Here is a 26,970-nt window from a genome sequence, read left to right as displayed (position 1 = left end):
CTGTCAAAGGACCAATGTAGATAATGCAGAGAGAGATGGGAATTGTGGAAGGCACACTTTCACAGGTATATAACAGCCTCAGGTCTCCATTCAAAGTAACATCAGCTCCAGGTCAGTGCTTTCTTATACGTAATACATCCCATGGTAGACAATGTCCTTCTGAGACAAGATGTTCACAAGATCTCTGTAAGGTTTCAGTTGATTCTAACAATATTAGATGCCTTGAACAATTAACTTGCAGTCCGAAAAGCCGGGGAGTCAGCAAACTCTTTTATTCGTCATTTATTTAGATTGGCCAGTTCTTGTGGTTATGATATATTGAGGGATGAGCTTATTTGAGCTAGAATAGTGGTCAGTGTTCTCAACAACAAACTGTCTGATGTTTTGTAGTCCAAAGAAGATTTAATGTTAGAGCAGGCAGTTCAACACATGAGGCAACACACGAAGACTGTGATACCAAGATGTGTTTAGGATAACTTCAAGGCTCAGTCCCAATCCATTAGCGGGCTAGGCCCAAAGATATCCACCCTGCCCACCAAAACGATCGTCAGAGCCAGCAAAAAGCTGGCAAACATCATTTTGAAATGCTTGGAGTTGCCGTTTTGTACTGCAATGCAACAACAAGATTGCTCAGCAGGGAGTGTTAACAGTTCTTACCAAGACAAAATTAGATCCTTTCAATAATTTTGTTTTTCTAAGTCACTTTATAAAGGAAAACAATGCAACTCAGTCCCTGAATGACTTTGAGTTCAAGGAATAGAACAAGAAGTCAACAATTCCTATCCTGTGAGCTGTGAAGCCTTTTCTTCAAATTCTTACACAATTGACTTTCTCGATTTGGAGATGCCGGTGTTGGACTGGGGTGTACAAAGTTAAAAATCACACAACACCAGGTTATAGTCCAACAGGTTTAATTGGAAGCATGAGCTTTTGGAGCGCCGCTCCTTAATCAGGTGGTTGTGGAGTACAAGATTGTAATACACATAAATCAAGCCTCCTTAAACGGCACTTTCCAGACCAAATTTCTACCAATTAGAAGTGCAGCAGGTGCATGGAAACATCACCACCTGCAAGTTCTCCTCTCACCATCCTGATTTGGAAATATGTGGGCTCTTCCTTCACTGTCACTGGGTCATAAATCTGGAACTTGCTTTCTCAACAACACAATGGGGGTACATACAACACACATTGCAGTGGTTCAAAAAGGCAGCTCTCCACCACTTTTTCAAGGACAATTCGAGATAAGCAATGAATGCTGGGATTGTCAGTGAAGCCCAAATCCTGTGAAAGAATTTTTTAAAATGATTCTGACCAAGTCAAGTAAGTGCACAATTTGATAGGTTTGTGTTGTCAGGCCTATGAGGGATGAGACTATCCAACCTTGGAGTTGCCTTACCCATAACAAGAGAAGAATCTCATCCTCTCAGTTCGGACCAGATTTGAACCATCCTGGTATGCTTACTGATTGAGCAGATATCAATAAAAACCTGTGCAGAAGTGCACTTGCTACAAGGGAGGGTGATTGAATAGTGATCAGGCATGTTATTTATCATTTTCTTGGCCTTTTCATGTCTCAATCATAGCATCCCCATTGGTTGAGCATCAATTATTTCACGACAGAACAAGAACCGAATCTGAGAAATTACCTTTAAAAGTCAGTGGGGTAACCCCTATTCTGTTGTTTAAATTGGAAAACTAATACATTATGCGTAGGAGTGTATACTGATATAGCAGTCTGACAAAAAAAAATCAAGCTTCACTGGCTTAAAGACTATCAATTCTCCAATGAGTCACAGGTTTATTTCGGATTTTATTTTTGTTCGTCAGAAAATGCTATTTTTTATTTCATTTTTCAACCTTGTCGATAGTTTTCTTAAAATAAATACCGAAGCGTTGGCACAGGCGTGGATTTAATTCAAGAATAATAAAGATCGCATATCAAAGTTTAATAGGTCATTCAAACAAATTTGCACTTGCAAAAACGGATAATGTCCGGGAGTCCTTTCATTCGTTTAGTGTTGCGGTGTGCCGCTTGGTGCACTCACTGGCTTTTGCGCATCCGCAATATTGCGCAGATTCACATTTTCCACCTTTCGTCAGCGGTTACTTTTCTGGGAAGTCCCGGAAGTATTCACAGCTTTACAGTAAATCAGCATCAACTTTCTGAGAAATGACCCGTCAATTGCACAGAAGATCCCACCCACAGTTTCTCCTGATTGGCCCAGTGGCATTCCTTTGTCTGTCAGTCATACGCAGTTCAACTTGTCAGTAGAGCACCGGCAGTTGCAGAAACAACGTGTTATCTCTAAGTGTTGGCACTTAACTTATACCTCATTCCATATTTGGGTCTGGAACATCTCAGGAGTCACAGAATTTGTAAAGAACTCTGAATGTGACTATGATAACTATTGCTCAGTGGGATGGCACTCTTTGCTGAAAGTCAGGACTTTGTGGATTAAATTCCCACTCTGGAACCTCAAGGACGTCATCCAATTACCCACTCCTAATGCAAGATATTTCCTAGTCATCCTATACAGAAATGTTATTACAAACTTTTGGAGCAGGTGGGACTTGAACCCTCTCAGGTGAATGTAAAAAATCCTATGGCCAATATTTATCCTTCAACAACCATATATTTTAAAACAAATCATTATTTCTTTGCTATTTGCGCAAGCTTGCTGGGTACAAGTTGGCTACCATATTTCCTACTTTACAATAGTAACAGCACTTCAAAAATTGGCAGTAAAACAGTGTGGAATGTCTTGAGGTCATGAAGGACTCCTAAAAATGCAATACTTCAAGTAAGAAAAATACAGATTCAAATTCAAATTTGAACAAAATACAAATCAAAAAGATGTCTTGCGTTACACTTCTTTGCCAGAATAATATGTGGGGGTTGACCTGATATTTTAGCGCAGAACTGCACTGTGTGTTATAATGCGTGGCAGGAATTAATGGTAATTTGGTCTCAATGCACCTCGGCTACCTGCTGTAAAATGTATGTCAGATCAGCAGAGTATTAGGTACAGTTGCAATAAGCTCCCTACCTCCACTCCAAATTAATCAAGGATTCTGTCCAGCAATTTAACCACATTGTAAGCTTGAGAGTAAGAATAGGGGGTCACACATTTAAGACAGAGATGAGGAATTTCTTCTCTGAGAGGATAATAAATCTGTGGAATTCGTTAACACAGAGGGCTCTAGAGGCTGTGTCATTAGATATACTTAAGGTTACAATAGATAGATTTTTAATCAGTAAGGGAATCTAGGGGTGTAGGAAAAGGTAAGCAAGTGGTGTTGAGGATGATCAGATCAGCCATGATCTAATTGAATGGCAAAGCAGACTTGATAGACTGAATGACCTACTTCTGCTCCTACGTCTTCTGATCTTAATAAGAAGTAAGTACTATAATTTTATAAGTAGATTCGTTGATCTGCTTATCATTGTGATATTTCCTCAAGAATAAAAGTTTTTCAGACATTCCAATCAGTCACTTCCTCATGATTACACAAGAGGCAAGATCAAAGTACCAGTTAAAACCAAAGAGTGAATTTACTTTTGAGGAATGCTAGTGTGCTGTACAAATGACAAAATTGGAATTGGATGCTAAATTCATCACTTCCAATGCCTTGTACACTGTAAAAAAAAATTCATAATATGAAATAGGCTTGTTTGCATCTGTTGATTGAACAATTTTTTTATATTTTGTGAAAAGGACAGCTCTGTCTCCCTGCTCCCCTCCTTCCTCCCTGGCTCAAATTTTCTCTCTCCTTTATAAAAAATCTCACTGAGTGACAGTTGTAAAGATGTCAAGTGACTTTGAGTATCTCACCCAAGAGACCATTCTCAGTGTGTGCAGCTGGGCAGTAGATATTGGCAAGTGATTCCATAGTGAGACATATCACAGTCAAGCCGAATTCTAATCCCCTCCAGTCTACACACAAAAAGGAATTTCCAGTTTGGCTTGATTTCTCTCTCTGTAACCTGGCAACACAGGATAATTGTAAAAAGAAAAGAACAAACTTGCATTCACCTGAGGACATCCTGAAGTGTGATATTGCTCAATCTTGTATGGCTGTATGCCACTTGTCCCTGTCAGAAGTTGGATATGCTTTATAGGTAATGAAGTACCTTTGAATTGTGCCCATTGCTGTAATATACGTAAGCACCCCTATCGTTATCCTTACTTAAGATCACCTAAATCAGCACATATTGGCCACTATACAGTCGGTTCTGATATAATGCGATAGTGCCATTCCAGTGTGATCACGTGTTATAAGAAAATCACGCAAGTTCCACACCATTTAAAGAAATAGGACTGAAATCGCATTATACCCAATACAGGTAAGGAAAGCTCGCATTCTACAAATAATGGTCTAAATTCTTCAATTGCATTAAAGCCCATTTGAAATGAAGAAACACATGTTATAGTGGAACCAACTGTACCTATTATGAATAAGGAATTCTGACACATCTGAAATCTCTAGTGTTTTATTTCATCTATTTATGAGAGATTGTTGTTCAACTTAAACTTGATGACTACATTCTAGGACAGAATCCATCAGCAGTTTGCTGGAACAAACACAGAGAATGCTATAGAAACTCAGCAGGTCTGGTAGCATCTGTGGGGAGAGAAACAGAGTTAATGTTTTGAGTTTGGTATGAACCTTCTTTAATTTTCAAGAAGAATTATACTAATTGAAAATGTTAACTCTGTTTCTCTCCCCACAGATACTACCAAACCTGCTGAGCTTCCCCAGCACTCTCTATGTTTGTATCAGATTTCCAGCATCGACAGTATTTTGCTTTTATTTGAGCAGGTTGCTGGTTTGTTTTCTCCATGTTGAAGTTGAGACATATTTGTCTGATCACAGGATTTCACTTCAGTGACAGGTGAATGCACTATCTTTGAGATACTCATTCAGGATGAAAAGCAATCTTACCAGGCAAATATGTTTTGATTGAAAAGCAAGTAGAAACTATTCAATATGAACTGCTTATTTTGTCTTCATAGCAATCAATTGAAGGTTTATGTTTTGCAGGCAAGTCCCTTTGGACTTAATATCTGTGTGGATGTCAGGAGATCATTTAGATGTGTGCTGTGTCACAGGTAATTAGTTCTGTGGGGCTTTTCCTGTGAGAGGTTGTGGACACAGTAGTCATCTTACATTAACGATAGAGGTAATGGTTTTTGCATAAAAGGAGTTGTGCATATTTGTTTAATTTTGTACATAAACTGTAACCAAGTGAAATCAATTTTAAGCATTTTATAACAAACAAAAACAGTAACTTATGGAGTATAAAAGTAATGATATGGAGTCCTTACAGGAAGTAGGATGTGATGATGTATTGTCAAGGTAACTGTGAGTCGATGGGTTTGTAATGGACATTGGTGGCAAGTCTATCCCCAGAAATGGAAACGGAGATGTCGCAGAAGGGAAGGGAGGAGTCAGAGATGGACAAGTTGAAGGTGAGGGAAGGATGGAAATTGGAAGCAAAATTGATCACTTTTCAATTCCAGACGAGAGAGGAAAGCAGCATCAATAATGTCATTGAAGTACCAGAGAAAGAATTGTGGGGAGGGACCTAGGTAGGACTGGAATAAGGAATGTTCCACATACGCGACAAAGAGACAGGCATAACTGGGGCCATCCCTTTGACTTGAAGAAAGTGGGAGGTGTTAAAGGAGAAGTTGTTCAAAGTGAGGACAAGTTTGGCCAGGTAGAGGAAGGTGGTGGTGGATGGGGGTGGTTCAGGCCCTTCTTTCCAGGAAGAAGCAGAGAGCCCTGAGACCATCCTGATAGGGGTGGATGTGTAGAGGGATTACATGTCCATGGTGAAGAGAAGGCAGCTGGTACCCGCAAACTGGAAAATTGAAACCGACATAAAGCATGAGAAAAGTTGTGGATGTATGTGGGAAGGGACTGGTCAAGGGGACAAAAAAAAATCAAGTCAAGGTAGGAAGAAATATGTTCTGTGGAACAGGAACAGGCAGAAAAAAATGGGTCTGCCCGGGCAGTCCTGTTTGTGGATTTTGGGAAGAAGGTTGAAGTGGCCTGTATAGGATTGGGGACTGCGAGCTGGGAGGTTGTGGGGAAGGTATCCCCAGATGAGATGAGGTTAGTGATGGTCGTGGGAAAAATAGCCTGATGTTTGATAATGAGGTTGTGGTCCAGGAGAGATAGGAGGAGGTGTCTGAAAGCTGGTGCTTAGCCTCCACAAGGTAGAGGTCAGTATGATTTTCTAATATTGTTCACATTCATTCAATAAACTGTTTTGTAATTTATATGTCACATGACCTGATAATGTGCTCTGTTCGGTGGCTTATAGCAATTGAGTAGAGAGAGGTTAAAAACAGAGTTAATGTTTCAGGTTGGTGACCGTTCATCAGAATTGGGAAATCTGAAATATGTAACAGTTTTAAACATGTTCAAAGACGGGAAGATGGTGTGGAAGGCAAGAGAGACAAAATGGCAAAATGGAAGGTGGTGTTGTGAAAGGGAATGGTAACAGCACAAGAAAAGAAATGAAAGGTGGTTCTACAGGAGGAATAATGAGATGAATGAACGTGATCTAAAATTATTAAATTCAATATTAAGCCCAGAAGGTAATGAAATTTCTAGGTGAGAGATTATGCATATTTTAAATCAACCTGTTTGGAGGTGTTATGATATACCCCCAAGGACAGGTGGGACTTGAACCTGAACCTTCTGGCCCAAGGTATCCCTCAAGTATATGTGTGTGGAGGGGAGTGCTAATGTGCTGTTCCTCAAGCTTGTATTGGGTTTACTTGGAACATTGTGGAGGCCAAGGACAGAGCTGGGGTTGGAAGAAGATTGAAAGCTTTCTGGAGTATGCATTGGAACCTTTGAAGCTGGGAGTTTTGCTTTTAGACTGAACAATGATATTCTGCAAAGCTCACCCAACACAGGCAGACTGAGAATCCTGCAGCGAGTAACCCACCTCCTGACTCCACAAAGCCTGTCCACCATTTACAAGGCACAAGTCAGGAGTGTGATGGAATACTCCCCACTTGCCTGGATGAGTGCAGCTCCAACGACAGTCAAGAAGCTCAACACCATCCAAGACGAACAGCTCACTTGATTGGCACCACATCCACAAACATCCATTCCCTCCACCACTGATGCTCAGTCACAGCTGTGTGCACCATTTAAAAGAAACAGTGCAAAAATTCCCCAAGGCTCCTTTGATAGCACCATCCAACCCTATGATCACTCCCCATCTAGAAGGACAAGGTCTGCAGATACATGGGAACACCACTCCCTGCAAATTCCTCTCCAAATCACACACCATCCCTATTTGGAAATATACTGCCATTCCTTCAGTGTTGCTTAGTAAAAATCCTGGAACTTCCTCCCTAACAGCGTAGTGGGTATACGTACACCAAATGGATTGCAACAGTTCAAGAAGGCAGATTGACACCACCTTCTCAAGGGCAACTAGGGATGGGCAATAAGTGCTAGCCTAGCCAACAATGTCTATATCCCATGAATGATTAAACAAAGTAAACACAGGAGATGTGTCACCTGCCCTTTCACCTCCTTCCTCTCACCAACCAGGGTCCCAAATATTCCTTGCAGATGAAGCAGCAATTTACTGATATTTCTTTCAATTTAGCATACTGTATTCAATTCTCACAAAAAAAGTCTCCCCTCTATCACGAAGACCAAACGCAGATCCTGACACAAGGTAATCAAACTGGAATATTAACCTGTTGCTCTCTCCACAAATGCTGCCTGACATACTGAATATTTCCAGCATTTTCTGCTCGTATTTCAGATTTCCAGCACCCACTAGATTTCGCTTATGTACAGTATTCCGGTTATGTAGGTGTTTTATTAAGAAGTGGCTTAACACAAGGGGGTGCTAGAGATTAAAGTCCCTCAGACTTCAAAAGTTCCAGTTCATAGGCCAGAAATAAAAGAAATAGCTCTTTAGTTGCACTCATTCCAGCAAAGTATAAATATCAATGTACACCTACTGGAGTAGTCATATATGAAACCAGATTGGACTCCTGGTGTGACAGCCATCATGGTTGATTAGCTTACTTCACTGTCTATGATTGAAGGATACCAGTCCTTGTGGAACTGTATCTCAGCAAGTTTCAACACTGGCAGGTAATGTGGAGAGCAAAACCAGGAAAAAAAGATTTAGTTTAATTTTTTTTTCATTGATTTCCTAAATGATTCCCACCCTGCAAGTATTATATTGTGTCTCAAAACCAGCTACATCTCACCCTCCTTCATAATTCCATCCTCAATATCTATTCTTGAAATCCACCATTCTCTCTCTAAAATCTCCTTTGTGATGGAAACTTAAAAAGTCACTTATTCTATCTCTCCCCTGCTACTGTCTTATGGGTTGAACCTATTCAATGCCGAGGCAAGCCTCTGAACTTGTATTCACAAAGTTTCCATGGCCTTAATGCTCCCCGTCTTTGTTAATTCAGTCCCTTTAACCCAACACAAAAACTCTATTCCCAGATTTTGGCAGATTGTGCATCCATTCTTCCTTAGCCCCACTATTAGTGGCTGTGTCTTCAACCATCTAATTTCTGTGCCCCAGAATACCCCCTCTCGAAACCCTTCTGCCTTTCTGCTTTTCTCCTTTAAAATCCCCCTTCAACTATGATCAACTTTCCTGATAGATCTTCAGCTTAGTATTGATCATTTTTGATTATGCCTCTGTGAAATACCTTTGGATCTTTTTCTATATTAACAGTGCTGTATAATGGCAAGTTGTTTTACATTATAATTGCAAGGTCCCATTTGACTTGCTGCTGTAATTATGATTTTAAAAATTAACATGTTTGCCATAAACCCCCAATATCAAATATGAGTCTATAGTGCCATTAACGGGAAGTGTCACTAATTTTGTATGTGTATGCTGTGTGAAATTATTCACTTGAGGCAGATTCAAGTACAATCTTTGGAAGATAGTACTGTATGTAACATATACTATTTTCTTGGCATGAATTACACCATTATATATGATGACTTTAAACAGGGTCCCAAAACTCTTTCAATACTTAACATGAGCACTAATGCCCTTTTAGTAGTATTCAATAAATTGCAGAATAATACTTCAATGTGAAACTCTGCCCATTCATGTAGACTGTTGTCTATAAGGGCAACAGAACACAGTTAAAAAGTAGAAACATAAGGATTACATTTTAGTGATTCCTCTTAGTTAAATCCCTGCTCTCCGATATTGCATTGGAATTCCCTCCATTTTATGACCTATCTCTTTTATTGGAAACCTACTGAGACCTGTCATTGTTAGCCATGCCTTTGATTCTCATCTAAGGTACTCTCTTTCCTTATGTCTTGTAATCAATGTGCCCTTTTAAACCTCATTGTAAAAGACTCTGATATCTTTATGCATGTCAGGAGCACTACACAAGTGAAAATTATTGTTGTTAATAGTAATAGCTGATAGGCAATTGTTAAAGGAAGAAACCAGATCAGGCAGCGCGTCGAGGAGGGGGGTCATTTCTGCGACTGCATGCTCTTCTTCTGCGGTTATGTTGAAGCCCGGGTGTCTGGGAGAGAGAGCAAATGGTGTCCCCCAATGCTCTGGATGCCTTTAGGGAGAGGTGGGCAGCACAGGGGGTGGAATACTTTATTTTTATTTGATCCTTATCCTTCACTTCTCTTTCATGTAAGCATTGCTCCTACTGAGCTTTGCTTGTTACTGGTTCCCTGGCCATTGAGGTATATTTCCTGGCGGTGGAAATGTTGAATAGAATTATTTTGCACATGGTATTTTTACTGACTCCCGCACTTACACACAACACAGGTGCTGTTGGGAAAAACAAGCATTACTGCTGTATAGCAGTAGTGCAGGGGTATATAAAAAAAATGAAACCAGAGCCAGTTTTGGAATAGATATTATTCACAAACTGAAACAATACATTCATATATCTCTTGACTCTGCTGAAATCCAGTGTCATTATGTGTCGCTTTATAATGTTTTCTACTAATTTTAAACCAGGGACATTTCACAGATAAAGTGACTGTGACAACCACTTCACTCCCGACACACTTTAAAACCTTGAGATTCAGAGACAAGAGTACTAACAATTGAGTTATGGCTGACACCTGTGATTTTTAAAAAGTTTTTATAATCTATTGATTCTCTATGAAACATACAATGCACAGATAATCAGTTCCACAGAAACCACAAGCTAAGAAACAAATTCACAAATTAGTCTGCGCTCAATTTCTTAAAAACAAATGATAATTTGGTAGTACAGAAATTAAGTATTGCTGAAAATGTTCTTATAAATGCTTGGTCCGTTTATTTAGCCTTCCCTCCATTTTTAAGGGTGATCTTGTTAATGGGAGGTAAGTCTGGGTACACCTCAATGTGCATCATATTCTGAGGAAGGACTGAAACCAGGTTTTTTTTATTCGGACATATTATGACACACCTCCACAGTACACAGGACTTGAACCCAGACCTTCTGACTCAAAGATGGGGACACTATCACTGCGCTATGACATACCATATCCATCAACCCATAGTACACGTTCAAGAAGGGTTTCTTTTTTTAAAAGAAAAATCAATCTATTCAGACATGTTGTAACGCACCTCCAGGCTGGTTGGGACTTGAACTGGACTGTCTGCTCCAGGAATAGGGACACTACCACTGTGCTACAAGACCCCTTTTGAAAGAGGTATTTTAATTATTTTTAGTCAATCCATTCTGAAATACCTCCAGAACAGATGAAACTTAAACCCAAACATAGGAGCACTATCAATGTGCTACAGGACCCCTTAAATAAAATAGTCTTTTGTAAAAAAAAACTTATTTTTCGAATCAATCTGTTCACAGATGTTGTGACACACCTCTGGGGCACGTGGGTCTTGAACACAGGTCTGCTGATCCAGCTGTAGAGCACCACTGCACCATAAGGGAGCCTCATAGATTGGCCTTTTTATTTAACCAATTTTCCTAATCAACCTGTTCAGGGATGTTATGACACATCTCTGGAGCAGATGGGATTTGAATCCAGGCCTCCTGGTTCAGAGGCACCACTGCAACAAAAGAGGGCCTTGAAATAGCCTTTTTTTTTAAAAAAAGTTTAACCTAATTTTTCAAACTAACCTGTTCAGATACATTATACTTGCCTCTGGAGGAGGTGGGACTTGAACCCAGGCCTCTTGGTTCAGGTGTAGGGACACTATCACTGCACCAGAAGAGGGCCTGAACCAACCTCCACCTGTTTGTACTTGACCTCAGTTGATACAGTAACAACACAGTTAACAACCACCTCACCTTCCGTGAATCCATGTTCTATTAGTTTGTCCTTCATTATGACCTTTCATTTTAGGCTTTTTGTACAGCAATAATTTTGAAGGTGCAGTGATAGGAATTAGGAGGCCTGGATAAAAGTCCTACCTGCTGTAGAGATGTGAAATAATATCTCTGACCAGATTGGTTAGAAAAATAAGTTAATTTTTAAAAAATGCCCTTCCTTATGATCTTCCATGTTAGGCCTTTTGTATAGACATAATTTTGAAGGGGTCCTTTTGTGCAGTGGTAATGTCCCTATCTTTGAACCAGGAGGCCTAGATTCAAGTTCCATCTACTTCAGAGATGTGCAATCACCTATCTGAACAGGTTGATTAGGTAAATATTGAGCCATGATTTTGGAGGGCTCTTGTGGTATAGTGGTAGTGTCCCTACACCTAAGGCAGGAAGTCTACATTCAAGTTCCACATATTCCAGGGGTGTGTAATAATATCTCTGAACAGTTGAATAGAAATATCTAAAACCATGATGTTTCTCTCTGGCATCTGTGGTGAGTTTGGTTGCCTGGAGTTCGTGCATCATTGAGGTGGTCCTAATGTCGATTTGTGGCTACTGCAGCAAATCCTGGTAGCGTCAGTGTCCAACGCAGATTCATGGAGCCTGTGCTAGAGGCAACTTTGGGCCCACTTCAAGACCCGGCAGCATCAGCAAAGGTGAGGTGGGCCCAAAGTAGACTCGTGGCAGCAGAGTTGAGCTTGGGTAGGTGCAGGATCTGGTGGCATTGGTGGCAGCTCCATAGGCGAGGTCCAGTGAGGAAGTTGATGGAGGAGAGATGGTGCTGAAGAATGGCAGTAGTGGCGTGGCTAAGGAGACTAATGGTTAGGTAAAAACAAGGCTGCAGATGCTGGAAACAGAGTCTAGATTAGTGGTGCTAGAAAAGCGCTGCAGGTCAGGGAGCATCTGAGGAGCAGGAAAATTGAATTTCCTGCTCCTTGGAGACTGCCTGCCCTGCTGTGCTTTTCCAGCACCACTCTAATCTTGACGAAGGAGACTAATGATTGGCCACCAAGCCCATGGCTGAACACTTAACAAGAAGGACTGTAAAATTGAACACTATTCCTCTGGTACAACACTTTTCACTGTATTTTGTAACAAAATATACATGCTAATAAATATATTGAGTCTAGTTCTACCTAATGTACAATTCAAATAACTTCTTACATTAGGTGAGGATAGAATTGGACTGGAGTGTTAAGCTCTCTAAAGGTTAGGTAATTGGCGAATTCCTGTGTGAAAGTTCAAAAATTAAGAATAACCACTCCATCGAGGTTTTCGAAAATGCAAGAAGAATCCCAGTTTCCCAGTAAAAGCGGACACTCATGGTGGAAATAAAGGCAATTAAAAACGCAGTCTATTTTAGTATATGCTACTCCCACAAGCAAAAGGGCCTCCACGTGCAATTTTTCCCAAAGCCTTAACGCCACCCCCCATCCTTGTAACCTTCTTCAGACCTGATAATCGTCGGTAAATCTAAACGCTCTTCCAATTCGAGCCTTTGGCACATACTGCTCAATGTCTATCCATCATTCAACTACGTACGGCCCCCACCTCTAGCATTCCCTTCCAAAACTTCCCACCTAACTCTGTTCTCTTTGAAGGCTCTCGTTTAAACCTACTTATTTGATAGAGCTTTGTCAGCTGACCTAATTTCTTTTTAAGAGATTGCGTCAAATTTTGCTTGACTATATTCTTAAGAAGCAGTTCGGAACATTTCACTTTAACTGAGTTTACAGAAAAAAAAAAGGTCATTAGGTCTTTACTCAAATTACTGGCCAGTTCAAAGCCAACATCCGGCAGATGTTGGAAATCGGCAAGAAACAGAACTGCTTGGACCGCTCAGGTCAGGCAGCATCCGCGGATAGAGAAATAAAGGATTCTGGTGGAAAACCTTTTACTCATCTCTGATCACAAGTCCAACGTATGGTATTTTTATAGACATTGCTTTTCCCGACATGACTCAATTTGCCAGAAGATTAGTAAAATTATTTGCCTTTTCACTTGTGTAAATGATCGCCGACAGGGTTAATGTTTCTGGCGTTGTCTTGCTACTGACAGCCGTGGTGTGTTGTTTTTTTTCTCTGGGTGCAGTGTTGCTGCTGGATTTTCGACCAATCACTAGAAAAGCGAAAACAAACTATTTTCACGGGGAGGAACTCGTGCCACACAAGCGGAAACCTCTCGAACTTCGAGCGGCAGCGCCGTCCGCAGTTTCGTTTTGTCTCCAAATAGCAAATAGTCAGACGCGCAGGAAAATATTGTCTTTCTACTATTAAAGAAGCTTGTTCAGGAAAAAAAAAAGAGCTGCAAGTCAGAACACAGAAAGTGTAAATACAAGGATTAAATGGAAAAGAATTCACCTGTGCTTTTGATGTGAGGTAAAGTGGGCCAAACTCGGGCGTGTTCGACTTTCGTTTGGACTGAAAAGTTGAAGTCTCTTTGATTCGCCCCTTTTTTTTGTCCAGAATCCAAAGTTTTCAGAAGGAACAAACTATGTGCGTCTAGTTTTTAATGATTTTTTGTTTGCTGTTTGTTTTAAATCGCTCGCCCCAACCGGCTGTCACTTTTCCGCTGAAAACCTTTCGTAATGTTGGAAAGCAAGCCATTAGTTTAATTCTGGACGTTTGTCTCGAAAGAAACAAACGAACGCTTTTTACGAATTGTATAAATATGCAGATTTAAATCGTTGGATTTGTGATGTGGTTATATTTATCGGTATTATTTTGATTCGAGGTTTAGTAAGAAAAACTTGAGGCAAATGGAGCCAGAGATAAATGTTGGCAATGGACCTTCGAGCCAATTGGAAAAGCACCGTCCGTGCTCGATAAACCCAGTTATATTTTTCCCCTCTTCCAATTGGTTAACGCAGATGCTAATCATGATGGTCACCCATCCTGATTAGCCAAACGTGGGACTTTAGTTCGATTAAAAACAGAAAATGTTGGCAGTTGGGTTAAGCAGTTTATGTGGAGAAGAACCGTAATTAATGTTTCAGTCCGATAACCATTCATCAAAATGCAGTACAGAAATAACGAGTTACTACCATTGAGTATGTTTTAAAAACATGCTTTGAAAGTCAAGCAACTCGCTCGACTATGAAGTTTAATCAAAAATAGTTAAGTCACAAACTGAATTTTTAAGTGTTTGGCTTGTAGTGACAATAACTAAAATGCTCATGTTCATTGTTTTATGATTGTATGTGTCACTTTAGAAACAGGATTAGATTATTTGACCCCTCGAGATCGTGGTTGATTTGACGGCGAAATCCACACCCCTTTCTGTTTGTCATCTCCATAACTTTTGACTCCTTTAAACGTTTCTCCCACTTCGATAATCTAAACCATGTATGATGGTCATGTGTTCCTTAACACCGCCCAAGCATTATTCGTTGTGTTATGTAAGATCTGTGCTTTCCAGCAAAAACTATGACTAGTTTATAGGTATGATGACTATGGTGTTTTACCCTATGTAACAGGTGCTAATTTTAATAGAACAAGCAAGTGTACGAATTTGTCTGAGACCTATGTACGTGAAAGTATGCTTCATAACGCGCAACTTCCATCATTCAGTAACAGTATTAAACTAAACAGCGATTGATGGTTAACTTTATGCGCATAATGGTTGAGCAGTCCTCTTATGCTGCCTACTATGTTTGCACTTTGCAGCAAGCATCCAGATCAGGAGCCGTGGTTAATGTTCTTCCTAGTCTGTGGCACGGGCTGATTGTGGTTTCTCAACTACCACCCTGGCTGAAGTGCTACCAAGACTTTATTATTCAGTCACCTGTGCCAATATTTAAAATTCAAACTTGGAAAGTTACAATGCCTGATAACCATTTTTAGATTTTACAACTCAAATTTCTGACAGACAGCTTGTACTATGTGAAAAAGTGCATTAGTTTGTAAGCAGTAGCAAAATAGATATGCCTCTAAGTGGGTTTGCCTTGTTTATTTGTGATTTGATTTAATTTTAAAGCATCTCTTTGTGAAAATCAACACCAGCTTCTCTGAAGTTCATACTTTCAATTCGCATCATTTGCAATAATTTTCTTCTCTTGCAAACTACAGGTTTTCAAAATCAGATGCAGTATAGTCTATTACTTGGGTTTAAGATTGTTTTCGATCTGTTAAAATCAAACTAAGAATAAATGCACTGTTTTCAGGTTGACTGGATGTAACTGCAGTTTTGCAAGGTTGCCAGTGAGTAGACTGGAGGGCACAAAAGTTGCAAAGGAGATTAAATTGAGGAAATTTGAAATTATCCACTTGGATGTGAAAATAGAATATTCTTTAACCAGTAAGAGACTAGTTTAAAAAAAATACTGTGGATACCTGAGAATGTGTGGCCATGCAGCTCCTGAGACCCGTACACATTTGGTCAGGAGGTCTGGTCGCATCTATGCAGGGAGAACAGTTAGTGTTTCAAGTCCAATTCTGTATTGCTGTAAACCTTGGTGCGCAGAGGTCTTTGGATGTCTTAGTGCATGTTAACTTTGTGATTTTTGTTGGTGCAACAATTGACCTTCATTAGGAAGTGTATTGTTAAACTTGAGAGGATGCAGAAATGACTTGCAAGGATGTTGCAGAGACTGGAAGGTTGGGTTACAGGGAGAGGCTGAATAGGCTGGGGCCTTTTCTCTAGAGCATCAGAGATTGAGGGGTGACTGTGTAGAGGTTTATAAAATAATGAGGGGCATGGATCGGGTGAATAATCAAGGTCTTTTTCCGAGGGCAGGGGAGTCGAAAGCTAGAGAGCATATGTTTAAGGTGAGAGGAAACATTTAAAAAATGACCTGAGGAGTAAATTTTTTTTCACACAGGATGGTCTGCATATGGAACAAGCTGCCAGAGGAAGTGGTAGAAGCTGATACCTTTGCAGCATTTAAAAGGAATCTGGATGGGTATATGAATAGGAAGGGTTTAGAGGGATATGGACGAAATGCTGGTAAATGGGACAAGGTTAGATTCGGATGTCTAATTGGACCAAAAGGTCTGTTTCTGTGTTGTATGACTTTCTGAAAGTGACTGATACTTTACTTCCATCCCCCTTGCAATGAAAGTCATACAAGTAGGGAATTCTTTCTGAAATTGTATAGAACTTCGGTGAGACTAGGGAAGGCTGAACTTAGTATAGAAGGGTGCAACAATAGTTCACTAAATTTGATTCCTTGATGAGAAAGTTGTTTTCAGGAGATATTGAATTGGGTGTTAACTTTTTTGTTTGTTCGTGGGATGTGGGTGCCACTAGCATTTGTAGGCCATCCTTAAATTGAGTGGCTTGGTAGGGCAGTTAAGAGTCAAGAATATGGCACTAGAAAAGCACAACAGGTCAGGTAGCATCCGAGGAGCAGATGAGTTGATGTTTTGGTCATAAGCCCTTTATTAGGTAGGGGTAGGTTTGGGTGGTGGGGGTGGGGGTGGGGTCGCGGAAGGTAGCTGCGAAGGCAATAGGTAAATGCAGGTGGGGGTAATTGTGAGGTCGGTGGAGTGGGTAGGTGGAAAGGAAGATGGACAGGTAGGACGAGTCAAGATGGTGGTGCTGAATTGGAGGGTGGGTGACATGGTGGCTCAGTGGTTAGCACTGCTGACTTGCAACGCCAGGGGCCTGGGTTCAGTTCCAGCTTCGGGCGACTGTCTGTGTGGAGTTTGCACATTCTCCTCATGTCTGCGCGGGTTTCCTCTGGGTGCTCTGGTTTCCTCCCACAATCCAAAGATGTGCAGGTCAGGTGAATTGGCTATGCTAAAATTGCCCATAGTGTTCAAGGATGTGTAGGTTAAGTGCATTAGTCAGGGGTAAATGTAGAGCAGTAGGGGAATGAGTCTGGCTGGGTTACTCTTCGGAGGGTCGGTGTGGACTTGTTGGGCCAAAGGGCCTGTTTTCACACTGTAGGAATTCTGCCTATTCTATAAGGTGATCTGGGATGAGGATAGGATAGGGGAGATTTGGAAACTAGTGAAGTCGATGTTGATAGCATGTGGTTGAAGGGTCCTAAGGTGGAAGATGAGGTTTTCTTCCTCCTTTTGTTGGATGGCTTGGATTTGGCAGTGGAGGAGGCCCAGGACTTGCATATCCTTGGTGGAGGGGGAGTGGAAGTGGTTGGCCACAGGGCGGTGGGGTTGTTTGGTGCATAAGTCCTAGAGAGTTGAGTCCACCACGTATGCCAGTTGAGATAAGCACAGCATGTTTTCTTCAAAGGACGTGGGTGAACCAGATCATTGTTGTTTTTACAACATTGTAACCATTGCCATGGACCATTAGACTAGCCTTTATTACATAAGTTTTAATTAAGTTCAGACTTCACTATCTGCCATGGTGGGATTCAAACCTATGTCTCCAGAAGGTTAGCCTGGGGTTCTGGATCACTAATCTAGTAACAGTACCACTGCCTTTCTTTTGGCAGTCAGATCGCTTGAATCAGGTTTTCATTAGTCTTTATGCCTTGGGATTCAGAATATATTCTTGATTATCAATTTGTGCCATGTTTCTTTCCTGGTCAGTTTTGCACTCTGCTTCCAATTTAAGTGAATGGAATGAATCACAAACATCAGATCCCCATTGTTTGTCTCTTTAATACAAACCAAAATAGGAGCCCTAATCTGAGGAAGGGTCACTGGAACTGAAGCATTAACTCTGATTTCTCTTCATAGATGCTGCCAGACCTGCTGAGCTTTTCCAGCAACTTGTGTTTTTGTTTGATTTACAGTGTCTGTAGGTCTTTCAGCCCTAATCTGAAATTCAGTTGTATGAAAATCATACAACTGATATGAAAAGGTTGGGTTCTGTATGACTGTCTACTTGATGAACTAGAGGTTCTTAAAAGAGCCATATGTATTCTTGGCTCTCATTTCTCATTTTTAATTGAGGATTGAGGTGCACAATTTTGTGTCTTGACTCTACCCTTTTTGTCACAGATGTTATTCCTTGCATTCAATTGATGTTTGGCTGGTGCAAATAAATTCCCAGACCTGTGTGCCTGACTCACCATTAACTAAATTGCTGAGCAGTACATCAGTGGCTTGAGCTAAGTTAAATTAATAGGTTAAAAACTCCCAGTTTGTATATAACTAATACAGCCTCTGTGTCACAGTATTCTGCTTAGCATGCTGCTGTGACACTATCGATTTTAGAAGTGTTGCTTCAAAAGGCAGAATAGACTTCTGCCATGGCTGGTCTTTATCTTAACTCTTCACTTAATTTTTGCTCCATAAGCTTTACCTCTCAATCTCTTTTGTAACAATTTCATCTCTTTTCCCCAGCATCCCATACCTTTTGGGCTGTGGAGTTCCAGGTTCCCACTACCCTGGATATGAAAATTGCTTCCTGAGTTAACCCCAGGACAGCCTAGATCTATTCTTTCTGGAAACAGGACAATGATCAGAATGCCAGTACTCATAAGCAAAGCATTCACATTACAAGCTCTGCCCAAATCCTAAGTAGAAAGGGGCTTGTTAAAGGCACCTTGAATTCAAGTTCCATCTTCTGCCATGGCAGCATTCAAACCTTGGTCCCAAGAACATTATCTGGGTCTCTGGGTGAATAGTCTAGCAATAATACTGCTAGGCCATTGCCTTCCATCATAATGCCCCAACAAGCTACAATGATGGTTCTGCCAGTAATGCCCACATAGAGAAAATTCATATTTAAAAAAAAACTTGAGCTAACATCAATACCTCAAATAATAATTGGCCCTGTTGCTTCCAACCACCCCAAACCATAAAGGTAGCTTATTTGCTTTCTTTTTTGCCAATGATCTCTTGTGGAATCTTATCCAATGCTGCCTTGAAGTTCAAATTAATAATATCAATAGACACACCCTATGATGTGTAATTCTGTGACTCTTTTTGATCAGCTCATAGTTGTCCAAGTCGTCACATTCCATCTTTAGTAGTTGTGGGGATGTAAATGGAATTTGAAGCTGAGTTTCCTGATTCCTCCCTTCAGTAATGGAGTGTCTTGGATTGGAAAAAAGACCAATGTCCATCCATTTGATCTTAGTTGCATGATCCAATAATGACGTTAGAAGCTGATCTTAATCAGCATGCAGCAGACTGTTCATTGAAGAAAGAAAAGGGACTTTACCCAAAGCTGCCCGCCACTGGGGGTTTAATTTTTTCAGAGACCTTGCTCAACACGTATCATGTTTCAGATTTCTCACCTATTGTGTCAATTTTCAGTTTTCCAATCTAAAGTACAATTCGCTGAATCTAGAGCGTTGTAGAAAATTAACACCTGAGTTTCTTTGAATATCTTAGATTGCTAGAGATTTGTCTTCATGTTTTTGTGTAGGACGTAGTCTACGTGCTATTTTAATGTGCTAATTTGTTTGTTCTAAATGGGATTATGCCTATTAACAGTTAAAATAGTTCCAGAGGGGTGTCATCAGAATGTGGTATGTTTTATAATTGGCAGTGCATATTAATAAAGGTGTTCCTGAAATGGCGGGAATATCTATGAAGAGAGCTTGGGCAAACTGGGCCTGTATTCTCTAGGGTTTTGATGAATGACAGGTGATTTCGTTGAAACTTGCAAACTACTAAGGAATAAACAGGTTAAATGCAGGGATGATGTTTCCCATGGCTGGGCAGTCTAATAGCAAGGTAGACAAGCAGGAGGCTGTCTGGTTTACTGTGTTCTGCCAGCCCTTCTGCCTATCTACTTTTAGATTCTAGCATCTGCAGGGTTTTATTTTGTCTATCCTGGTCTAGTACCAGGGGCATAATTTTAAAATAAAAAGGATGCCACTTGGATCTGAAGTGTGAAAAGTTTTTTTTTTAATCAGGGTTGTGAACCTTTTAAAATTCTTTACCTCCGAGAGGGCTGTGGAGGTTCAGTCTGAGTATGTTTAAGTTGGCAATTGATTTCCGTTTACTAATGGTGTACGGGGCTGTGAGGACGGGATGACAAAAAAAGTCCTGAAGCGTTGTTCATTGTATTGAATGGTGGGGCAGGCCTGATGGACTGACTGGCCTGCTGTTCCTGTGTCTGTGTTTATTTTAACTGTATTGGTGAAAGTCTAGTTTAATAGCTACTAATGGAGAGTTTATGTCACCATATAACTGTAACAATGTAGGATAGTTTGGCAGCCAGCAGTTGTATGATAACTTATGACTTTTGCTAAGACGTGCCTTGCGTGAAAATGTTGTTTTATAATGAAGTGATGTTTGTGCAAGTGGTTTGAGTAATGCACTCTTTATGTATTCAAAGCATATAAGTAACTTATAAAAAGGAGGGGGAGGTGGAAAAATAAAGACTTTACTCTGATAAGGCACATTATTAACCTCTATGGGGAAGTGACTGATTGTGGAAGGAGCATGGTTCCTTGCTTTTCTCAGCTTTACTCAAACTGTGCCCTCAAAATCAAAAATTTACAACAATATGTAGTTGTTTACCAAGTCATCAGCATCATAAGATGCTAATAAAACATTTGTCATCAAAAAGCTATAAGGAAGGAGAGTTATATTTACAGTTTTTAATCTTTTGACAGAAGGTCTTAAAAGAGGACTGTGCAGTAACAGGTAGCACCAGATGTTGTGGATGTGAGACTCCTGATTGACATATACTCTCTCAAATTTGATTATATGTTTGTGCATGTATTTTTTTTTAAAATGAGCAAGGGCAGGACTCTAAAATTTCATGTCAGAGAGGCAGACTTTGCAACAGTGCATGAACAAGAGAAAGTTTTAAAAAGTATTTTGGGAAATTTGCTAATCTTTGGCTATGTAAGTTTCTTTGCCTCTTTTTCAAGTAGTTTGAATGATACTGGAAGAATACCTGAAAATTATTCTTGAATGTGGTGAGTAACATTCAACAAGCTGTTTCTTAAATCGAGTAACTTTTCACTGGGTTGGTTTGTGGCTGAAAGCTAGCTTCTCTATTACCTAAAAGTTACACTACTGGCGCCAGTGTTTATCCAGAGAGAACCTAAGCCATATTGCCAGAACTTGCATTTAGGTAACACCTTTTTTAAAAAATATATTTCTATTGAAAAAATTTTAATATTAAAACAAATACAAAATAATACAATTCAAAACAATACAAAGAACACCAAAAAAACCCAAACTGCCCTCATGTAAAATGTATAAAAACATATTTTAAACCAACTAACTAACTACTTAATAATAACTAACAACAAACTAATAATGATACAGCTCAGCAAAACAAAACACTAACTGTCGAATATAGAGAGCATTCGTATGTTCACAGTTCCCCTGTCTGGATATTGGACTTGATGCACAAATGTTATGGCTGTATAAAAGCCCTTATTAGTGTGGCAGACAAATCTGTGTCCAAGTGGTCCAAAAAAGGCTGCCACGTCTTATAGCAATTCTCAGTTTTGTGGTGTACCATACTTGTAAGAAAATCCAAGGGGATATACTCCATAACAATCTTCTGCCAACCTGACAGGCCCTGAGGATTTTCGGACACCCAATCTAACGATATTCTTTCTTGTGCAGAAAGTGAGGATGTTAAAAAGTTTTTTTTTTCTGAAGCGGGTCTAAAGGGGACACACTGGGTAGGCCAAGAAGAAGACAGATCGGGTCCTTCTCCACCCTTCTACCCAAAATCCCCTCCATTGCACCTGCCACAGTGCTGCAGTATGTTTTAAGCCTGCTATGGGGCCAGAGATAATGGGTAAGAGTACCTGTACCAACTTTACACTTAGGGCATGTTGAAGATACCCCTGGTTTAAATTTTGATAATTGATCCAAGCCAAATGGACCCTGTGGAGAATCTTCAACTGTAAAGCATGGGTCCTTTTGCAAATTGATATCTTTCTTGCATTTTCCCAAATATCTTCCCATGCCTCTGAGGAGACTTCAACCTCTCTCCCACACCCTGCAAAGCTGATTGAACTCAGATGAGCCCCCCCCATTGAGGTCCTTGCTAGGTAGCTCATATTTCCACGCTAACTGATCAAAAGACATCATTGTGTCTCCCTCAAATAAATCACCCATGCAAGACACACGCCTCGCTGCCTAATGTTTGAATCCTGAATCCATCACCCCAGTTGAAAATCCGACATACCCACTATAGGTTTAATAAAAGACGTTTTGCCAATATTGCCTTCCCTCTGCCAAATTGCCCTCTATGCTTTTAACAGTATTGATAACTATTGGGTTATGGCAATATTCCCTAACTGTCCTCATTTTTGTCCAAAAACAGCAAACTAGTAAGAGGGCACTTTGCCTGATAGGTTTTGATATCTAACCATATTGAAAAGGGGTGCCCACAAGCCCAATCACTCATGTAAGATAAAAGCTGAGGTGATAGTTTTTATTGTCTGAGAGGTTCCACCCCCACCCCAGTCTGAGGGGCAATTCCAGTTTAGCTAATTTAATAAGGGGCTGCTTACATTGTCAAATCAAAGCTGAACCAGCCATTCAGTCTCTTCAACGTTTGCTTACCGAAAATAAGGTACAACAAACAGTGGCGAATATTCATCTTAAGAGCTATCTGACCTAACCATGAGACTGGAAGCACCTCTCATTTTGAAGGTCTTGTTTGATTTTGTTGAATAATTGAACAAAATTAGCTTTAAACAACCAATCAAGAACTGGAGTGATGAATATGCCAAGATACATAAAACTCCCCTGTGACCACTTAAATGGGAATTGAGATTTGCCCTCTAGACACAGCACCTTCGTAAGATCACCCATAGGTATGGCCTCTGAGTTTTGCAAAATTAATCTTGTGCCCCGAAAAGGTGCCAAACGAGCTGATGCATTGTATCAGGCGGGGAACCGAAACTGCTAGATTTGACAAAAAAAGTGAGGCCGTTGTTCGCGTACAACAAAATCTTATGTAATTTTGACCCCACTTCTGGAGCTGGACGGCACAGTGGTTAGCACTGCTACCTCACAGTGCCAGAGACCCAGGTTCAATTCCTGCCTCAGGCGACTGACTCTGTGGAGTTTGCACATTCTCCCCGTGTCTGCGTGGGTTTCCTCCCACAATCCAAAAAATGTGCAGGTTAGGTGGATTGGCCGTGCTAAATTTCCCGTAGTGTTAGGTAAATGTAGGGGAATGGGTCTGGGTGGGTTGCGCTTCGGCGGGTTCGTGTGGACTTGTTGGGCCGAATGGCCTGTTTCCACACTAAGTAATCTATTCTACATTGGGATCCCTATGAATGGCCTTTATCAGTGGCTCAATCACCAATGGAAAAAACAATGACGAAAGGAGACCGCCCTCTCAGCTGCCCCTAAAAATGCTAAAATTGCTGAATTGTACCCCATTGGTGATGACTGCAGCGAGAGGATCACTGTAGAGAATCTTTACCTATCTTATAAAGGCTTCACCCAAGCCAAACTGCTCCAGAGTATAAAAAGGTATGGCCACTTAACTTGGTCAAATGCCTTCTCTGCATCTAGAGAAATCACCAATCCCTGTATTGACTGTTGTTGACACACTTGAATTATATTAAGCAGCCTCCTAACATTATTGGAGGATCTGCGGCCCTTTATGAAGCCCGTCTGGTCCTCTTTAACAATAGAAGGCAACAGTCTCCAGCCTGAACACAAGAGTCTTAGAAAGGATTTTAAAGTCAACACTTGAGTGAAATGGGCCTGTACAAAGCACAATCCTCTGGGACCTTCCCTTTTTTAAGAATAAGCAAAATATCGGCCTCTTAGTTGGTAGGAGACAATCGTGACTGTACGTGACGTTGAACATCGGGCCTGACAATATGTTTATAAATTCTGTAAAATTCGCTGGGAAGTCCATCCGATCCGGGGCCTTTACGCTCTGAAGCTGCGTCACACCCTCCTGTACCTCTTGCTCTGATAAGGGGGCATTGAGAAAAGACTTTTGTTCGAGGGTCACTCCCAGAAGCTCCAGATCCTTGAAAAAGGACTCCATCTTGACCCAACCCTCAGATTGGTATAGTTCAGAGTAAAATGTCTAAAATGCCACATTAATTTTTTTGGAATCACATTAGGTTCCCAACCCCTTCCCTAATTGATGTAATGGCTTGAGGGGCACTCTTTGTTTTTCTCTCGTGGTAGTTGCCCGGTTTGTCACCATGCTCATACAACCTTTGTTTTGCGAAAGTAAGCTCCTTCGTTGCTGCCTGTGAGCGCACAGAATTCAATGTAGACCACAGCACTGTAATCCTCTGTAGCTTGGCCAACAAAGGCCTGTCAAAGTAGGCCTTCTCAGCTGCCTTCAACCGTACTTCAAGGAGACGTTGCTGCTCACCCTTCTGCCGCTGCTTATGGGCAGAGTAGGAGATAATTCACTCCCTGGCATAGGCTTTGGCAATTTCCCAAAGGCTACTAACCGAGCCTGAATTAATGTCTAAGAACGGCCTAAACTCCTTAGAGAAGTACTTCACAAACGTATTATTCTTAAGGATAAAGGGATCCATTTGCCAATGCCTCGGTCCCACTATAGCATCCTTAATCTTAACCAATAGGTACACTGGAGTGTGATCGGAGATGGTAATATTACCAACTGTACAAGATGCCATTAAGTCTAGGGTTGCCATGGGGGTCGGAAAAAAAACAATCCTAGTGTGACATCTGTTTGGATTGGGGAAAAAAAACATAAAATCCCTGCCTGTAGGGTGGAGATGCCTCTAGATGTCCACCAACCCTAGCTCCACACATTGATCCACTAACTGTTTAGTTTGTACAGAGGGTATTGGGGGTGGAGGTGTGCTTTGGGCACCTGTCTACTGTAGGATCCATAAGACAATTAAAATCTCCCCCATGATGATATGCTACGACTCAAGACTGATCAATTTCGAGAAATTTGAGCGGATGTGATGGAGGGCAGTAAACATTTAAAACACCATGTTCTTCCCCGTTTATTAGGGCTTTGAGGATTACAAACCTCTCGTGTGTCTTTAACACTAGTAACTTAAATGGGTGATTCCTCCTAACCAATATAGCCACTCCCCTACTTTTGGTGTTAAAAGATGAAAAGTAAACCCAATCAAAACCATTCTGTAGTTTCAAATGCTCCCTATCATCCAAGTGTGTCTCCTGTAATAAAGCAATATCCATATTTTCCTTTCTAAGCCTTGAGTACCTTTTTCCTCTTTAACTGGTGAGTGACTCCCCTTGATGTTCCAGGTCCACCATTTAATCAAGTCATTAACCATAACCACCTGCAGTAACATTTAGATTCCAGAGATGAGGAGCACAAATTACAAATTGCCAAGCCTTATTGTCACAAGATCCATCGAACGTAAAAAGTACTTAAACTAAAACTGCTACACTGAACAAACCTACAAAGCTATCAAAGATTATAATCAACAAAACCCAAAAACAAACCAACATATAAAGTGCCAATGGCACTGAATAGGGGAACTCTTCCCCCTCCCCAAAGGGAGCATCTACCCATCCCAAAAGCCAACTTCCCATCCTGCAGCCAGGGCATTTAAATACTTGAACCGGGCATAAACTGCCCGTAAGTTGGTATCTAGCCATCCCGACCATTTTCTCTCCTTCTAGCTAGAGCCGCACGCAAACACAAACAGCAAAGAAAGAAAATACACCATGGAATAATAATGTGAGCAAAGAACTTTTGAAATAAAAAGTAAGTACCCCACGCCTCCTTTTGGTATAACTTAGAAGTTGAAAGTAAGCATCCCAGCCACCCCCGAGCATAGTTTAGACCAGATTGTTACCAATAAAAGAAAAAGGAGAAGAATGCCCTGACTGGAATCATTTTCAAAGAAAAATAGAGGCATACCCAAACAACACTACTGTTTGTACGTACTAACTTGTTCAGATTAACTTAACTTGTCCACAAAGTTTCTTGCCTTCTCTGTGTCGAAGAGATGTACGGATTAATCTAAGGTGATCTAAGCACCGCTGGATACCTCTGAGTACTGGATTCTGAGCTCCCTCAGTCTTGTCTTGATGCCATCATATGATTTTCTTTTCCGGATCACCGCCACTGAAGTCCTGGAAGAACATGATCTTAAAGCACTCGTAAGCTAGAACCTTCAGATCCTTCCCCTGGATTCTGGAAGCTTCCATGATTCTCTCCTCATCTCTATAAGTGATGAAACCTCACCAAGATAGGATGAGGATGTTGGTCCAGACCTGACCTCCGCGTCATGACCTGGTGAGCCCCCTCAATCTACAAGCTTCTCATTCCATCTTCCAAGTTAAGGAATTTCGGCAGCCAGTCCTCAATAAATTCCACTAGTTGCTCGCTTTCCTTACCCTCTGGCAGACCAATCTGGATATTTTTTCTCCTGCCCCTGTTCATGATGTCATCAACCTAGTCAAGCAAGATGCAGGGCTTGGATCCTATCCTTGGAGGGACCGATATCAGCTTCCATCACTGTGACTCTGTGTTCTACCTCATTCGTCCTTTTCTCTGTCTCCCAGCTGCTGTTCATACTTCTGCAGCACGATAGAGATCGGGGCCAGCTTCTCCTCTACCGGCGTCCCCAACATCTCGCAAGATTTCACAAGCTCCTTTACCAGGACCTGGTAGGAAATAGAAACCAAGGATCCTGTAGGCTGAGTTATGGGCCCTACCTCGGATGTACCTGCTGCCTTCTTCATCCCTGGACAGCGAAAACCAAGGTAGGTTGCTCTCTAACAGTTTCCTGGGACTCCACGACCTTACCAGAGTCCCGTGATATTGCGGTGATCTGAGTAGGGCGGATTAGGACTTA

At 41.0% G+C, this 26,970-nt stretch overlaps 2 protein-coding genes across 6 annotated transcripts in view; one reads left to right on the top strand and one right to left on the bottom strand.

Annotated features, from left to right (window-relative positions):
* Nucleotides 1–14,115, bottom strand: part of LOC140471113 (glutaminase kidney isoform, mitochondrial-like) — a 95,498-nt gene extending 81,383 nt beyond the window's left edge. Inside the window, exon 1 of the mRNA XM_072567001.1 lies at nucleotides 13,697–14,115. The gene's annotated coding sequence lies outside the window, so the exon portion shown is untranslated. The remainder of the gene's footprint in view (nucleotides 1–13,696) is intronic.
* LOC140471110 (signal transducer and activator of transcription 5B-like) overlaps nucleotides 2,567–26,970 on the top strand; it is a 134,436-nt gene continuing 110,032 nt past the window's right edge. The window contains exon 1 of one of the 5 annotated variants that reach the window (XM_072566995.1): nucleotides 2,567–2,585. The gene's annotated coding sequence lies outside the window, so the exon portion shown is untranslated. The other 4 variants (XM_072566994.1, XM_072566992.1, XM_072566993.1 and 1 more) reach the window with 4 other exon arrangements.

This window comes from Chiloscyllium punctatum, chromosome X (assembly GCF_047496795.1).
Source record: "Chiloscyllium punctatum isolate Juve2018m chromosome X, sChiPun1.3, whole genome shotgun sequence".
Classification (NCBI taxonomy): Eukaryota; Metazoa; Chordata; class Chondrichthyes; order Orectolobiformes; family Hemiscylliidae; genus Chiloscyllium; species Chiloscyllium punctatum.
This window is presented reverse-complemented; position numbering and strand designations above follow the sequence as displayed.